Source organism: Canis aureus, chromosome 18 (assembly GCF_053574225.1).
Source record: "Canis aureus isolate CA01 chromosome 18, VMU_Caureus_v.1.0, whole genome shotgun sequence".
NCBI classification, from domain to species: Eukaryota; Metazoa; Chordata; class Mammalia; order Carnivora; family Canidae; genus Canis; species Canis aureus.
In genome coordinates this window covers 55,237,390-55,249,767 of record NC_135628.1, presented here as the reverse complement: position 1 = coordinate 55,249,767, position 12,378 = coordinate 55,237,390, and positions in this window count along the sequence as shown.

Sequence of the window (12,378 nt, the reverse complement as noted above, 5' to 3'; positions counted from 1 at the left end):
ATTGTTTATTTTTGAGCTTATGAACTTACTGTAGTTTGCTTTTTTATTTCTTTATTGAGCTTATTTCTTTTTTTTAAATTTTTATTTATTTATGATAGTCACAGAGAGAGAGAGAGAGAGAGAGGCAGAGACATAGGCAGAGGGAGAAGCAGACTCCATGCACTGGGAGCCCGACGTGGGATTCGATCCCGGGTCTCCAGGATCGCGCCCTGGGCCAAAGGCAGGCGCCAAACCGCTGCGCCACCCAGGGATCCCAATTGAGCTTATTTCTTTAGTGACTTAGCTAGATTATTTTAATGAAGTCTATTTCCCTGCAAGGCAGAAACTCCACAGTTGCTCCTCAGAAAATACATGCTTGGACATATATATGCAATCATCCTAGAATGACAGTGATTTTAACACAGTTCTCTTGGACTGTCTTTATCCCTGATCTCTCTGTTGAATTATCTGTCTATGTTGGTCTGACCCCTCGCCCTTAGGCTCCATTTGTTGCTAGCTAATCACCTTATTGTTTTCAATATGCCCAGAGGCATAAATTGCTTCTTGGTCTGATCCAATTAAATTTAAGCCCCTCGCAGAGGTAGTTTTTGAGGCCAGTCTTTGAGACTTCTGACCCCAGAAAGGCTCTTCCTTGCTATCTTTTCCCCTGTTCCTCTCTGGTAAGCTAGCTGGCCTATGGTCTAGCTTTTGTTGCTCTCAAGAGCTACTGGCTCCCTCTGAATCTCCATTGTTTTTTAGATCTTTCAGCTTGAGCTTCCCCACACTCTAGTCCAAACAGAGTCAGTTCACTTGTGGAGAACTTGAGTCCTCTGTTCTTATTACCTTCATCTTTCCCTGGTAAAAATCTCAGAGACTCTGTTCTTGGACTGGGTGCAGGGACAGTGACTCACTTCTCTTGGAGTGATACCCCTATTTACAAGCAAGGTAGAGACAGTAGCCTCTGGTCTTCTTGCCCTCGTCTCCCTTCGCAGAACAACAACTTTATCATTATTTTTTAAAAGATTTTATTTTCAAGTTATCTCTACACCCAGGGAGGGGCCTGAACTCATGACTCTTGAGATCAAGAGTCACATGTTCTACTGACTGAGCCAGCTAGCCACCTGTAGGACAACAACTTTAAATGGCTGTTTTAATAAAGATTAATTTTTGCTAGTTATGGTTATTTTTCAGAAGTGGGTCTGTGGATCTCCTCATACCATCATTCCAGAAATTTGCCCCTAATTGGGATCTTAATATCAGTAAACCTTTCCTTGACTGCCAGTAATATCTTTCTGAACTTCTCTGGTCAGGATTTGAGTTCTGATGGAAAATAAGTAGAATATTAGAAGACTAAACTAGAGGTGAATTTGGAGGTAAAGTTACTAATAGATCACCCCTGAAAAAAGAAAACTTTATAGAGAGGCTCTATAAAGAGAACCATCAGACTTGAGCATTCTAAGCATAGAATACCAGCATATACTGATCAAAACAAACCACTAAACCAGGTATGAGGAAACAAAGTTTCTCATTTTTAGCTCTATTCTGGCTTTTCTGGGTGATCCTGAGTAAGCTAGTCAACCTCCTCTGAGCTCCAGTTTCCACAAATAGTATATTATGTTAAAGGATTTGTCTCACTGCAGGTCCCACAAACAGGGCATGTGGTTTATTCTGTTTATGTGAAGTGACTTTCACTAAATCTTTCCTACTGCCTCCTGCTGTCTCTTATGATTGACATCATGCATCTGGGAAGTATCTGTCGCACTTTGAGAATTATCACTGCTTTGGATCTATGAACTCTCCACTGAGCTTTGGCCTATAAGCACCATGTTCTAAATACCTTGAACTTGTATGAGGAAGAAAAGTCACAGAGGCTTATCCCTGTCCTCATTGAATGTTTTGATTTATAAAAGAAAAGGGAGTAGGACACTTGGAATTTCCAGCTCTGATTGCTGGTTATAGTCTACCATTTCTAGCCAGAATTATATCTCATCCTCCACAGACACTCATGTTTCCGGTTATTTAAAATGAAGTTGATTCCTAGACAATTTGTCTCACAATTATGCCAACTATCTTTGGAACAAAGTTTGCCTCCAGTAGAATCTTTACAAAAGCCTATGGCCCTGACTTAATTTTTACTGACTTCTTAATAAGCACTGCCACAAACTATTTGAATATTTTGGAGATCAAGATTAATAAGTACCCTTAGTCATTAAGATGGTTAAAAACAGTTTCCCTCCAAAGATTACATTTAACAAGGCTACCCACAGGATGGTGACTCTGGCCAAAAAACCCCAGGTCTGAATTGAGAGCAACTGACCAAACCAAGATCAACCTAGTGGGCTTACCTGTGACATCCCAACCATCGTACCTGGCAGGCGATTTTTGCAGTACAAGAAAGTTGTTTAAAACTTAAGGGCCTGAGGCACCTGGGTGGCTCAATATGTTAAGCATCTGGCTCTTGGTTTCAGCTCAGGTCATGATCATATGGGTTGTGAGATCGAGCACTTTGTCGGGCTCCATGCTCAGTGGGGAGTCTGCTTGAAGATTCTCGTCCCTTGCCCCTCCCCCAGCTCCTTCACACAATATTTCTCTCAAATAAATTAGGTAAATCTTAAAAAAATATGGGGCTCCAATAGAGATTTATTGCTTAATGGTTTGGAAAAGAGATAGTTATGATGATTATACAAGATTATGAATGTATTTAATGCCACTGAACTGTACATTTAAAAATGGTCAAAATGATAATCTTCATATATTTTACAACCAAAAAAAGAAATCCACCTGGAGCCCCAGTGCTGCTGACTCTTTGTCCAGAATGTTCCTCAAATTGTTTAATAATAACATTGAATCTGAGGCTTTGCCAGCACCTGAATTTCTCAAAGAGCTCCAAAGTTTGTCTTAGTATTATTGCCATCAGTATGGCAAATGGAAAAAATATTTTATGTTCCCATATTTTGTGCCTATGTCTCAGGAAACTTGGAAATAATATGAAGCTACTTAGTATCCAGGGATGCAGAAGGGCTTAAGATGGGTGAATGTACATTTGGCGTTAGCCTGAGTTGGCATCCACTTCCCTGTGCCCTCATTAAATGGTACCTGAAATAACTAGCAGGATCATTAAGTGGCTTACCCTAATCCCTCTAAATTGTTAGACTTAATCTAGAATTATGAAGATATGACTCCAATTAACTGTCAATAGTTTTTGAACATCCTTTTTTATTGACTATGTCTTTTTCCTGTTTATCTGTTAGCCTGCCACAGCCTTGTGACCCAAGGCTTGGAATGGATCAGCCCTCCTACTCACTCCCTCCTGCGCACACCATGTCTCCATGGTAACAGCTTGTCAGGCCCTGCTTGGTGCAGGTTCTGAAGACCTCTCATCTGCAGCCTCAGGCCTGCACAGATTCAGTCTTAATAAGCCAGGCTTCTGAGTAGAAGCTCCATCTCACTATCTGGCAGGGTTTGAAATTGTCCTTAAGCCTCCTTTAGGGTACACCTGAGAAGTTGCCAGTGCCACTGACCTTTCTCCATTGCTATTCAGGGCAGTGTCAGGGTTTCTGTCTGGGATTCCTGCTTCAATCTGAGCACATCATCTCTTTCCAGCAAGTTCTGCTTCTATCATCTTCCTCCATCCAAAAGTTGAGAGCCATTCTGAATGTTTCAGGCCCTACCTGTGGCTGATTACCAAGGTCAGTTGGCACAACTGCTTTGTATCTCTCCAACTCCTCTTTCTCTGCATCACAATTGCTTTTGCTATGGTTCAGGCCCACATCAGTTCCAATTACAAGATCCTCCAACCTGATCTTCCTACTTCCATGTTTGCTTTCCTTGCATCCAATCTCTACATTACAACTAGGGAGAAAAAAGCAGACCTGACATGTTCTTCCTGCATCAAGAGTTAGCATTTCCCGTTATCCTCATGGTGGACTTCAGACCCACTTGCATGAAACACAAAATTATGCCCTTGTTTTTATTTATTTATTTATTTATTTATTTATTTATTTATTTATTTATGATAGTCACAGAGAGAGAGAGAGAGAGGCAGAGACACAGGCAGAGGGAGAAGCAGGCTCCATGCACCGGGAGCCCGACGTGGGACTCGATCCCGGGTCTCCAGGATCGCGCCCTGGGCCAAAGGCAGGCGCCAAACCGCTGTGCCACCCAGGGATCCCAAATTATGCCCTTGTAATCTGACCCCTGCTCACCTCTCCAGGATCATCTCTTGCCCCATCCCCTGCATATTCTCACTTCAGCCATACCAAAATACTTTACTTCTCCAATGAGCCACCTGTTCCCTCTCACCTTTGTGCCTGCACTGCTGCCTCCTGCACTTGGACTGTCTCTCCTCCTTCCTTCTGTATAAGCTTTTCACACATTCTTGGGGAAGTTTTTCCAAGTCTTGAATCTTAAGTGCCTCTTCTAAGTTCTCCTGGAGCTCCTGTGTTTACTCCCCTTTCTACCTCTCTGCTGAACTGTCAACTCCCCAAAAGTAGAGTGTGCCAACCTCTATCTCAGTTCCTAACATATTCACTCAAATGCTTGTTGTATAAGTGAAAGAATGAAGAGTAAGCCTCTGGAATAAAAAATGGCTTACCCTAATCACCACATGCTGATTATAAGAACATTATTTTCCAGAGTCTTCTGTTATTGGGCACCATTCATCCACCAGATTGGATCAGCTAGAAATTTGCTACGCCACCAGGACATTGTAATTTGGACTGCTGGTCACTGTCCTTGGGGACATTTCTACAAATGGGTCAGTTGCCCCAGCTCAGCTCTAGCTAGTTCTGGTTGTCTCCTTTTTGCTGGTCACTAGGGAGGTCCCTGCTGGCCTCGTGGCTGAACCCGTGTGGCTTCCATTAGCAGCTGGAGCGCCATTCCTAAGAGCTGAGAAAGTGAGTCAGCCCTCATTTCATTGCCCAGGGAAGATTCCTTTCTCACTGGTTATGCAATGTCAACCAGGCTGTGTTTTCCTTAGTGCAATCCAAGATATGGAATCATGGTAAGAGGATAACATGGCAGACATTCTCAGGAATAGATACAATTTGTTATGTTTCTCAGAAGGATTTGAGGAGGTAGGGGCCAAGGCAGGATGAGGAGATTGCATTCAATTCAATACAATTGCAATTGTATTCACAGGTAAAAGAATAAAGCAAAGGAGGAGTTGAATCTCTAAGTATACTTTCCCCCCAGAGAGTTCAATGGATTATGTGGGAAAGAGCCAGAAAAAGAAAGACCTCTCATCAGGGGTGGTTTCCCACTTATGTGAGTACATGGTGTTAAAGAGCCCTCAGCCCTGTTCCATTCACTTATTCCTAAATCAACACATCTCTCATCCTCCAGAAATTAGAAACCAACCTTTTGCTGTGAACCTGGATAAGATGAAAACAAGAATGGATTTTGCCTCAAATTGAGTTCCCTTGCTACCAGTAAAGGCTTACACATACAGGGAGGAGTAAGGACTTTAAGAAGAGGAGGTAGCAAAGCAAAGGCACAATCTCATTTTCTCCCCTGCAGTAAGAAAGCAAAAGATCCATTAGATGAGAAAATGTATGTGAAAGCACTTAGCCCAGTGCTTGGCAAATAGATGGGATTCAATAATATTGACTTTTTTTGTTTTATCTATGCTCAGTGTAGGGACCCATAAGACAGTTTAGTGTGTAGGAAGACTAACAAGGGAGCCAGTGGGAGTAGGGAAGTGTTCTCTACCTGGATGGTAGTTAAAATTTTGCCATTAGAATTTCTTTCCTTTGACTCTATTTGAAAGCAAATACTAATTATAGATTAAACACATTATCTGATACACACATATATTAATACTTTTACAGTCAGTAGTGGAAAGAACATAAACATTATAGATGGGGTAAGTACAAATTTTCTATTTCTCAAAGCTAGACAAAAATCTGTCTGAATTAGAATGCTATTATTCTTATAACTTCTATTTAGAGAAATAATTTTAAGGTGTATAAGGTTCTTGTAGAGATGAGACAGCAGTGTAGAAACCAAGGAACAACTAGGTCATTTGCCTCAGTACTGAGGCACTTTTAAAATCAGACATGTTAGGAGTAGTACAAGATTTTGTCTGTAGACAACCTAGAAAGTGATAGTTGAGGCCAAAGGAAAACGGAAATTGCTAGCACTTTTATGCATTTAAAGTGCTTAAAGGGCAGCTTCTAATTCTATTTTATGTACTTGAATACTACCAAATCCTAGAACAGCATTCATAGTACTTAAAAGTGCTCAATAAATGTTTGTTTAACCAAAACCAAACTAAAAACCAAAATAAACCAAAACCAATCTGGTACTTGTTGACACTAGTCACCTATGTGTCACACTAGGTTCAATAAAACTCTCAGGTTAATAAAAGCTCCGAAAACAAAGTACCTACATTCTATATTTGTGCAGCACTATCCCACATTCTCAACAGTTCCCTGAGATACGTAGTCTTTACTGCATCCATTCGTAGGCAAAGAAATCGTGTCACAACAGGTAAAGGGGCTTACTCAGATTAGAAAGAAAATTAATATTAACCTAGAGTCTAAGATTCCTAACTCCAAAATTAATGGACAAAAGTAAAAGACTAAACAACAACAACAACAACAACTTTTGGGGGAGTGAAAGAGATTCCCCTTAGTATTTTAATAAAGAATTATTACAACCTATAATTAAAAGACAGACCTCAACAGAAAAGTTGGCAAAGGATGCAAACTAATAAATCATAAAAAGATCTCTGTAGCAATCAGAGAAAGGCTCTGCCTAAAAGGTGAGTTTGGAGCTCTCTGCTAAGTGGCCTAGCCCAGAACGCATAGCCGAGGTTGAAGATAAATGGGCCTTTTTCCTTGCCCTCATGGCAAATCTAAATCTTGCGATTTTAACACCCTCCACTGGGAGTGAAGACATTAGAAATCCAGGCGCACTGGGAAGAATGGGTCAGCATTGTTGGGGCTTCATGGATAAATACAGCCAACAAGGAGGAAGGCCTAGGGCAGCCTCACAGAGCCCTTGGGTCCCCTGATATTCCCTGGGAAGAAAATCAAGCTTTGTCTGGTTCTGTGCAGAACCCCTAAAGTTTAGCTACTCAAAGTATGGTTCTTGAACATCTCCAGGAAGCTCATAGAAATGTAGAACCTCTGGTGCCCACTCTAGGCTTCTTGAACCAGAATCTGCATTTTAGCAAGCTTCCCAGGTGATGTTGATGCCTATACACACTGGAGCTTGAGAAACACTGCCCTGGGGATCTGGTGCAGGGTTTCCTCATTGTAGGTGCTCCGTGAATGTCTGCTGATCAGATGAAAGACTGGACAGGGTATCTGGAGTCCCTCTCTAAAGTAAATCATCTGGGCAGCCCCGGTGGCACAGCGGTTTAGCGCCGTCTGCAGCCCGGGTTGTGATCCTGGAGATCCAGGATCTAGTCCCATGTCGGGCTTCTTGCATGGAGCCTGCTTCTCCCTCTGCCTGTGTCTCTGCCTCTCTCTGAATGAATAAATAAATAAATCTTTAAAAAAAAAAATAAAGTAAATCATCTGACTTACCAAAAGCTAGTGGCTATCCATGCTGAGTAAAGCATTGACCATCTTAAAAAGGACCTTAATAAGATTAACAAATTAATAACAGCATTCTGGTGTTGGTATTTTCTACAGTTAAACTCAGAGTTTCTTATTAATATTATTTCACTAGGCTTCTTTATATGCCCAGGAGGCACCAACAAGGCACAAGTCCTTGTCTTTTGCCCTTTCTGGAAAGCACTGAGAATGTAAAATCAAACAGATAAACACGAGAATAACAAATTTGAAAATGCTGGAGAAAAGGGACCCCACCAATGTAGGACACTGCTCTTTTACCTGACTTTCACAGAAAAGGCACTCCGTATGTTTTTGCCTTGTACCTTATGGGCCTGTGTATGTGGAAGGGGTGATGGTGAAGAGGGAAAGAAGAAAAACAAGAGACTAAGGATTAAGGACCCCTGCACTGTCCCATGAGCCCACACAAGCAGAGTCACCAAACCTGGTCATTCAGGTGCTTGTGAAGCAGCTGTACACCATCATCATTATCATCATTATCCTCATCATCACTTTTAATCTACTTGCTGTCTGCCAACGTCTTTACTGAGCCTACCATCTTAGTAGTGACCCAAACCTTAACTTCAGGGTTGGTCACAGACCGTAGGCTGCCAGGAAACCAGTTAAAAGGAGGGAGACAAAAGGGATCCAGAGAATGGAGAAACATTCTGAGTTCCACTAATGAGTAAGGTGACTCACGGCTGACTCAGACTAGTGAAGATGAGCCTGGGAGATGGGAGGCGGTGCAGGGCAGACCTCAAAGGAGCTCTGCCGAAATGCTCAAATGGGAGCTGGGAGGCCAGAGATGTGGTGTTATTTAGAGAACTGCCTGCAGCTCTGGTGTTGGAGGGAGGAGCAGATCCAGAAAACAGAGGAAGAAAAATGCACTTGAGGCCAGAAACTGAGTTGTGAATCTGTAGCGTCCTGTGCTTTGACAAATGTGTAAATTCTCTAGTGACATTGACCTGCTCTTTGGCAAATCTCAGAATACAAACTCCACAGGAATTCATTGTCATCAGGTTGCTGGGGAGTAGAAGTAAATTAAGTACCACCCTTCATTTTTCTAATGCCCTCAAAAAAATAAGCCTCTTTTGACGTTCTTTCGTATTTTACGTTTGGAGAACATTGTGATCCAACCTGTGCTTATAGAGAGATTTTTTTTCTTTTAATTTGAACATATGAGTAAAGCATTTTCTCTCTTATTAATGACTAATTGAGGTTCTGAGTTTGAAGATGCTAAGGTCACATGTTGTTATGAAGGTTGATAACTGCACTGTCCTATATGGACTGTACTGAAATCATATGTTCTGAAATGACACACTATATCTAGGTCCCCTGAAGAGCATGCATTTTTGAGATAGCTGGCTGTAGGTATGGACCAGTTGGGTGACACAGCTTGTCTCCATGTGTTAAGTGATCCACACAGATATTAACCCTACCACCTCAGCCTCATTAAGACAATGCAAACCAAGTAAGCTGTCCAAAAATAATTTTAGTTGATTACACATTTATATGTGATTTGATGATTATGGTCACAAATGTACTTCACTAGAATTGCACTGTGGCATTGGAAAAGACAGGGGTTCTTTGGCTGTTTTCCCACCTGTGAACTTTCACTGAGATGAAAAATAAGTTGCTCTAAAAGCAAGAGCATTTCTCTACATTTTTCTCTATTTTTTTTCAATCATACTTTTTAATCTTACATGGGATTGTAGAATTTTCCATTAGCTTTTAGCTAATTCTTTAACGTGGTTTCCTTATGGCAGCTTGGTATTCCATTTCCTATGTCATTTGATCCACCCTTTGCTAAACTCGTAAGAATGGTGATATTTATATCATTTGGTGTATTGTTATGTTTTTCTGAATATTTCATTAGGATTATTAGCAGAATGAAGTTACTAGGTCATAGCGTTATGAACATCTTTAGAGTTTTAATATATCTCCATATTTTCTTTCAGAAAGGTTTTGCCATCTGATAATTCTTCCAGAAATTTATCAGTGTTCCTACTTCCATATACCTTTGTCAGCACTAGATACTATTTTTCTTTTATCTCCACTCATTTTGAGGATATTTTTAAAAGTTTGTTATTGAGACCTCTTTCTATGATTTTTAATGCATGTCTTTTATGAATTTTTCTATTGAAATATTTGCCTTTTAATTATTGATTTGTAATAGCTCTTTATATTTTAAGGAAGCATCCCTCTTCCCCCAATTTTTTATTAGACTTTTGACTATTTATAGTGGCCACCTTTATTTTTCATCTCTAAACATAATACCAGTCACAATTAATTCACGTGCTTGATGGGCAAACCAAATATGAAATTATTTGTGAAATGCTATAAAACATAAAATAGTTTTATCACATGCTACCCAGAAATCATGATCATTGGCCTACAAGTCTAACATGAATTTGTAGGCAATTAGGCTTCTATTCTTGGCTCTGACAGTACCTTAAAAAAATAAGAAATTAATTTAAATCTTTTCTATCATAGTTATTAGGAATATTATAAAAATAAACAGTGATGTCAGATATAAAAGTGCTCTGAGGGATCCCTGGGTGGCGCAGCGGTTTAGCGCCTGCCTTTGGCCCAGGGCGCGATCCTGGAGACCCGGGATCGAATCCCACGTCGGGCTCCCGGTGCATGGAGCCTGCTTCTCCCTCTGCCTGTGTCTCTGCCTCTCTCTAGCTCTCTCTCTGTGTAACTATCGTAAATAAATAAAAATTAAAAAAAATAAATAAATAAAAGTGCTCTGAGATGTTTAGATGATTCCACATAAAACCAAGTTTATTGTTGCATTATTATTCTTTTATTTTCTTTTGAAAAATCTAATTAATCTGGTCAAGTATGTTATAACAGGAAAGGCACTATATTCATCACTCTTGTTACTTCAGGTTCATAAGTTATGTGCTGCTCACCTGCCCAGATAGTCCTTTTCTCAAACTTTTCTTTACTTGAAAACAAAATGAGATCCATCAGTGGAAAAACTCTTCTCCAATAGAAATGGTTTTTAAAATTATATAGTTTTCTAATTAATTAAGTAAATAATTAAATAATATTTAAAGGCATACATAGACAAGTCTTGCTCCTTCTGCCTCCACCCTGCTCCCTATGGTTTTGTATTCTTCCAGTGTTGATATATATATATATACAAACAAATAAATATCATCGAGTCCTCTTTTCATTCGCAAGAATAGCATACTATATACATTATTTTCTACTTTGCTTTTTTAAGCTAAACAATATATCTTCAACAGGAGACCTTCTATCGGATGACATTTAATGTAAACAAGAGACATGATGACACTGGCATTAAACAAGAAAGGTTTAAAATTCCCATGTCAGTTTGGTCACCATAATTACAGAAATTTAGAGTTGGATAGTGTGGTAAAAGCTTTGCTGGTCAGTCATCAAACCCTGTTCCTCCTTCTCCTGGGCTCAGGACTGTGTTTTAAGCCTCCTTTGCAGTTGGGTGTGGCCATGTGACTGAATTCCACTGGATAGAAAGAATGTGAGCAGAGTTTATGTGCACCACTTCTGGGTCTAGCCTATAAAAGTCTCCCCACGTAGTCCTCCGTGTTCTTTCCCTGTCTGTCAGCAGAATGTCAGTGCCTACAGACATCTCATAAGCCACATGTTGAAGATGGCAGAATTACAAGATGGAAGGCCCTTGTTCCTTGAACTACCACTTGGAAGAGAGCCACCCACCATGAACACCCATTTTGGATGTTTTATGAGTGAGAAATACATTTCTTATCATGTCTCAGGTTTGATACACAGATTTAATACTGCAGGTATTATTGCCACAATTAACATAGACTACAACCTCAAAGTCTCTCTAGTCCAATGTCTGACATATGGCAGGTACTCAATAAATGTGTTTGGATAAATGAGTGAAAACTTGAACACCTCTGGAGATAAAGAGTTAATCCACTACCCTATCAGTTAGTTTAATACATTTCAATCAATTGGAATTATTGGAAAATTACTTATATGGAGGTAAAACCCTTTAACTCATACTCATTTGTGACTGCCCTTTCCAGTCACTCAAAGTAAGTCTGAATCCTCTTCAAGGCAGCTCTTCAATTATTTAATAATACTTCCTCTCATTCCCTCTGTGACAAAATTCTGGTCTCCAAGCTAAATAGTCTAATGTTTTTAATTGTTTTTATTGTGTTACAGTTATTAAAAATCTTATCACCATCTTTACCCTCCTTTGGGCACTTTTGGTTGGATTTGTCATTGTTCACCGTTCAATGGGTACTCAGAACAGAACAGCATACTCTTGGCAACACTGACCAGCCTGGGAGGGTACCAACTGCCTCTCCCAGGCAAGACTCCGTACTTCAATAAATACAACTTAATATTTTTTTAACAGTCTTAGAGGTGGTCATATCACCTGCTGACTCATTTTGAGCTTGTGGTCAAGCTTTCTACCCCTTCTCTCTCCTCTCCTCTGCCTCCTATATATACCACAATGTATTATATGACCTTAGACAAATCACTTCACCTCTCTAGGACTAATTTCTTATGTGAAAAGTGAGGTGGTTGGACCAGATGATTTCTGAGTTGTTTCCCCTTGCCTCATTCTAATATCCTTTGACTCAAAATAGGAAGTTCTAAGAGAGCTCACATTGCACTTTTATGTAGAAATCTTCACCTATAACAATACAAGAGTATAAATTTGCCTGGAAATATTAAGCTCATCAAACAACATGAAACTGTGCAGGTAATTTTTCTCAGCTTACATTTATAGGTACGTGGAATGCATGTGGTAAATTGTATACATACACGAAGGCCAGTGGACTATGGTAAAATATAGTGGTCAGGAAAAAAAGTA